This window comes from Mauremys reevesii, linkage group 8, assembly GCF_016161935.1.
Source record: "Mauremys reevesii isolate NIE-2019 linkage group 8, ASM1616193v1, whole genome shotgun sequence".
Classification (NCBI taxonomy): domain Eukaryota; kingdom Metazoa; phylum Chordata; order Testudines; family Geoemydidae; genus Mauremys; species Mauremys reevesii.
In genome coordinates, this window is record NC_052630.1 from 8,315,585 (window position 1) to 8,321,831 (window position 6,247).

Below are 6,247 nucleotides of genomic sequence, written 5' to 3' on the forward strand. Positions count from 1 at the left end.
ATCTCAGTCTCAGCTTTGCCTCCTTCTCCGTTCTATCACTGGGGGGTTGTGTTCCCAGATATGACTCAGGATAAAGGTACAACAAGATTTATTAATGGGGTGGCAAGGACTCCCCAGGTAACAAGGTGAGATGGATAATAAAACAAGGCCGTCTGTACCAATAGGGATGTATACATGAGGATCAAAATGACAATGACAGTACCCTCTCTGGCAGCTTGATTTGATGGTGTCTTCTGCTCTTCAGGATGGATGCAGCGCGACAGGACGGCCAGATTCCTCAGATACAGACAGGACCTCCAGATGAACATCTTCTCGGGTAAGATGGAAGTATTCAGGTAATTAAATCCCTCTCCCTCCCTTTACTTGCGTTGTCGTGCATGGGGCAAGTGATCACTATAGGAGATGGATTAGGTGTGTGTAGGTAAGTATATTCCCTGCTTAAGATGACCCTTGTGGGGTGAATGGCCTACCCTACTAACCCTCAGCCACTTGCTCTGTCTCAAACAGACAGCAACAAGAGTCTGCCACTCAGGCGGGCAGCCCCGACCTAATCTGAGCACCGCCCTTACGTAGACATAGGGTTGGTAGGCAGATTGGCCAATGACAGTAACCATCTTTTCCCACCTAAACACACAAAGGCGCCAAATTCAGAGCGAGAAGGGGACAAGAAGGGCTTACAAAATGGATGCCTAGTTGTCCTTTGGAGAATCCAAGGGTATGTCTATACCACCCGCCAGATCAGCGGATAGTGTTCGATGTATCGGGGATCGATTTATCGCGTCTCGTCTAGACGCAATAAATTGATCCCCAAATTGATGCCTGTACTCCACCTCAGCAGGAGGAGTAAGCGGAGTTGATGGGGGAGCAGCGGCAGTCAACTCACTGCCGTGAGGATGGCCAAGTAAGCTACGTGAATACGTCAGACAGCCCTGGGGACTTGATTTATCTCCAGAACATACATAGCATGAGGAGCAGATTTACAAATATCCATGTTGCTGTGTCAACACACCTCAAACCTAACTGGGAAGGACCACATAGAGATCTGAGAAAAGTAAAAGATATTCTACCAAGTTCCACTCAATCTTCCCAAAAGTTTCACCCATTGTATTCTTTTTTCTGCTCTTCCCCACTAACTTGTTTTCAGCTGCTATTACTATTAGAAGCACAATGTATTACCTTATGCTGCTCCATAGAAATTAGATCCAAAGAGTAAATGCTTTCAGTGAGAGCTTAAAAATCTTAGTGTTTGAAAAAATACTAAAAATCAAATGTATAGGTTAGCAAATTGGTTCCCCCACCACCATTATAGCAGAGTGCATGGAATTCTCATTATGAAACTTCTGTTACAAAGCTGCCATTGATTAAAAGTCTAGTTACTGTATTCTTGTTCCCAGACAACTATCGGTTATGAAAACAGACTTAATACTATGCACTTTTTCATAACGCACACAGCCTTTAGTTTTTCAAAAACAGCTGTTTAATGAAGGGGTGATGAATGCTGGCTAACTTTTCCTTGTAAATTATTATTGGTTCTGAAATTAAAGCTATAAAGTGGCATTATGTATCATTATATACATATTATCCCCTAAAACAAGTCCCAGGGAAGTACCATGTAACGCATGCATTACTGGCCCAAGAGAAACACCTGTCACAAACATGCTTTTCCTTCTTTGAACTTGTTGGCCCAGTACTTCCAGAACCTGAGAAAAGTTGTACTGTTAAGAGTTCTAAGTTAGCTGCTAATTTTCTGCAGAACTCCAACATGGTGCTAGGGGAAAATGTTGAGGCCAGTCCGAGCTGCTTCCTCAGGCATGACTTGCAATGAAGTCAATGGGAATCATGCTTGAGTTAGGAATTCAGAATGTGGCCTTCCTTCTTACCCTTATAGCAGCAGGGAGCAAGTCCCAGGGAGCATATTACTTACACTGGTTTTGCATCAGCATAACTTCATTGACCTCACTGGAGTGACTTCTGATTTACACCTGCTGTAAGTGAAATTGGAATCAGACCCGTAGGCCAACTAGCTCAAAAGTATAACCTTTGATTTTGGGTGCATCTGTTTTTGAAGGCTTAAGCGGGAGACACCTGAGGGTTGGTTTTTCCTCAGATGAGCTGAGTACCCACATTCATTTGTATATATTTGTCAGTGCCACTGGTCTCAAAGCCAAACCCACAAAGTGAGAGCCTCTCCTGCTGCGTTCCCATGCTGCAAGGCCAAGCAGGGAAACTACAGCTGATAGCCAGCAAACAGTGTTACACCCGGTTTGACTTAGGTCAGCTGACTAGCAGCAGACTTCTGATTGGTCACCTCTTGGCATAAAGCTTCCTGTTCCCCTTGCTTAGAAATTCATTAGTTGTTTGGACCCCCTATTGACCAGATCAGGTTCCTACTGTGTTGCTCTAGCTCTGGTTATTGACTCCAGCTTGACCCTTGGTGTGACTCTGAGTCTGATTTGACTCTTGGGTTGGCTTCTGACTCTGGCTATGCTGATCTAAATGCTACTTTAGGCTCTAACTGTAAGGTCAGACTGCCTACATATGGGCTCTGACAATATTAATATATACTAGAAAGAATTAACACTCTTAGGCTTTTGGTAGGAGGAATGAGTTGAAGAATAGGGGATAGAGGCAGGCTATGAGTCAAGCCCAGGCTAAATAATATGGTACATAAATCTATGATGTTTGCATTTTGAGGTAAAAGATGCTTTCTTTGAGTTCTTCCTAATTTTCCCCACTATTTCTACCCTCTTTTCCCATCTGTCCTTTCTTTCTTCACGTATATTGTCTATAGTGGCAGAGATCCCACTAAAGCCAAGGGGAGTGGAGCATGATGATTGAGGATGTTTCATGCCCTTTAAATCTGGCAGTGATATTTAGCTGAATTGTTGTTAAATCAGGAAATACAGAAATTATGCCACATATGAGGACAAATCTGGTTACGGAATGTGAATTCTTGGAAATGTGTAAATAATTTATGGGGATAAATGACTAACAGTCTAAAATCTGTAATTAACAGAGTTTTATTACTTCATAACCCAGCTAAAATCATAGGAGTATTTGAGTTGGAAGGGACTCCTGTTTAGTAATCTAATCCACCCTTGTATCAGAGAAAGCGCACTTTCATTATCCCTAAGTAGTCCCAGATAAGTGTGTCAAGGCTAGCCTTGTGTATCACCAGTGAAAGTGACTATAAAACCACCCTTAGCAGTTTATTCTGTTACCTAACCACTCCTCTTAAATGTTTCCTAATATTTAGCCTAAATTTTCCCTTCTGCAGTTTACACCCATTAGTACTTGGTCTGCCCATGTTAACTAAGGGGAATGTTTTGTCCCTGTCCTCTCTAGAACATCCTTTCTTGTATTTACAGACAGTTGTTCATAGAGACATACAAGTAGGATGACTGGATGTCCCAATTTTATAGGGACAGTCCCAATATTTGTGGCTTTGTCTTATATAGGTGCCTGTACTACTTGCTATTTGGTCACTCTAAATACAAGTCTCCTTTGGAGTTTGATCTGCATAATAACCAGGTATGTGGGTCTATCTGAATCTCTTCAATCTGAAAAATTGAGTCAGAAATCTTGGTTTTCTCAAAATGCTTCTGCTGCTTTCCTGGTCAGACCATAAATACTCCAAGAACAGCTTTTTTTCATGGTATCCAGGCACTTCTGGTCCTAGCTTGAACCAAGGACTACAAGGACCTGAAGCAATGAAATAAGCAAACTTCCTTGACTCTGAGTTCTAGTTCAAATTTGGTTTCAGTCTGATGGTTGGCAACAGTTATTCTGTCCAAACCTATTCACTATTGTGTCTACTTTAGACCTGGTGTAAGTTTCAGTGGCATTGAACTCATTTAACTCTGGTCTGAATTTGGCCCTGGGTCTCTTCTTGCTTGTCTTTTTTCTTTTCCTTTTAGACTAAAAATGCCTCATAAGCCTAAACTGACACAAGGGCCTCCTTAGGTTTTTCTTCCAGATGGTGGGAGACCCTGGCCACACCAAGTTGTTTGCTCTGGGTGGTTCATGGACAGGCCTCAGTTTTACTTCTTGCAAGGGGGCCCTGTCCTTTGCAGGCCTTCTTAAGTCCCTTCTGCTGGGGGATCAAAAGGAAAGATAAATGCCCCAGCACACCCAAGAGTAACTTCTTGCTGGGGTCCCTCAAAGCGGATAAAGGCCAACAGTACAGCATCTGTGCAGTGGTTTTTGAGATGTCCCTCTGGCTGGGCTGCTGAATCACACTCAGTCTGTGAGGCTTACCCTGGGCGTTCACTGCACTCCCCGAATGGTCTGGGTGGAGATCTGATGGGCCTTTCTCCCTGTGGCATCAGCAATTGCTTCAGCAGTTTCCTGCTTGGGGTGAGCTCTCCCCTGACTGCAGTTTCCTCCTTTTCAAAGGCCTCCTCCCTACCATACATGATTTAACAAGGCCAGCAGGGTTGGGTCTAGCCCCCTGCCCCCCTCCCCCGCCCCAGTGCTTCTCTGGCACCTTCCTTGTCAACATGGGGGCTATACACAACCCCCTTAGCACTTTTGTTCTGTACAGTACTTTGAAATTCCCCAAACTTTTCTTTTTTTAAAAGGTGATATCCAGAACAACACCCTGAATCGCTATACCTGGCTTGTTGAGTTCAAGGTACATTAAACTAGTTGTCATCTAGCTCAGGTTTGGACCATTCATAGATTTTAAGACCAGAAGGGACCATTATGATCATCTAGTCTGACCTCATTAAAATCTGTATAGCCAAGCCAAGCAGGCCCAACTGTAGGTTCAACTAGTACATTCTCTATACAGTCTTCCAAGTTAGTAATGAAATTTCCAAATGGTATTAGACACAGGGCAGACTGACAGAATCTCACTCAACACCTCTTCCCAACATGATGCTTAACCATTAATTACTCTACTTCCATTTTTTAATGCCCCGTGCATCTAGTTTATAACAGTTCCAGCTCATTTTCATTTCTCTAATTTCCTCTTGGGAATGTCAAATGGAGTCATATTGACTACCATGCTAAAGTGAAATACTTTGTTCAGCCCACTTTTCTTATCCTCTAAGCTTGTCACCTATCAAAGTAGGTTAGTTTGGCACAACCAGATTTTTTTGACAAACTTGTGTTGTCTGTTCACGGTACTCAGAGATGGAAAAGATCTACCATCAACATTATCACTATTTATATTACGATATGGCCTAACGACTCCAACTGCGATCATGGCCCCATTAGGCAGCGTGGGAGGGGGAAATAGGCACAGAGAGGTGACGTTGCCCAAGGTCATGCAGCGGGTCAGTGACAGTTAGGATTTAAACCCAGGTTGCCTGATTGACTATTCAATGGACCATTCTGCCTCAGAAAAAAAACATCTCTTTATTTTCCCCAACTATCAGATATTTACTTATTGCATTTCTCTGAGCATGGACAATGAAGATAGACTGTTTTACTTCCTGATTCTCATGGATCAGCTCAAGGATCAGCTATATGCTCCATAAACTGTTTTTCTTTTCTTTCTTTTAATTCCATGACTGTTTAAAATTGTTTTCAAAGCCTAAATTTTGTCCTCAAACTGGCAGTGTTCCCCTTTAGTGAGACTTTGCAAAGCTGTTTGCGTGTGTTTGACATTTTTAAACTCTGGAAATAATTTCCAACTTTTTTTTTATATCAACATCACTATTCACACTGGAATTGAAATTGAGAGCATTTGAGGCACTTATTCCTCGTACCTAAACTTAACATTTAAAAAGTGCAATCATGCTTTACAAAAATAAACACTGGAAAATTAATACTTAGTGTTGAACTAGAGTATAATAAAAGATGCCTAATCCTTACCAAAAATCCCTAAAATATTCCTGATCCTAAATTTTAGGTCCGGTAAGTAGTTGTTTTGGACTTTTACTATTGAAAATGTTAGGGGAGGGGGTTAATAAAAAAAAACTCCCTTGTGTTCCTGTTAATATTCTGCTAGACAGCAGAAATATATGTTGACTGACAGAGCGTGATCTTCTTCCTCTGTATTAAGAATTTTGCTCACTTGGATATCCTTATGAGAGATGTTTGTGATGTCCCAGGGACACAGCAATCGTATAATCATTCTCCAAAATACCTCAGTAGCTTACCACTATATAAAGCAGGGCAATTAGTGCAAAACTGAGTAGTCACAGTTCTGTTCTCCTCCTACAGACAAGGCTTCTTAAGATAAGAGATCAAAAGTTTCGTAAAAGCCAGTTAATGCTGGTGTGCCTATCCCATTGCCAGT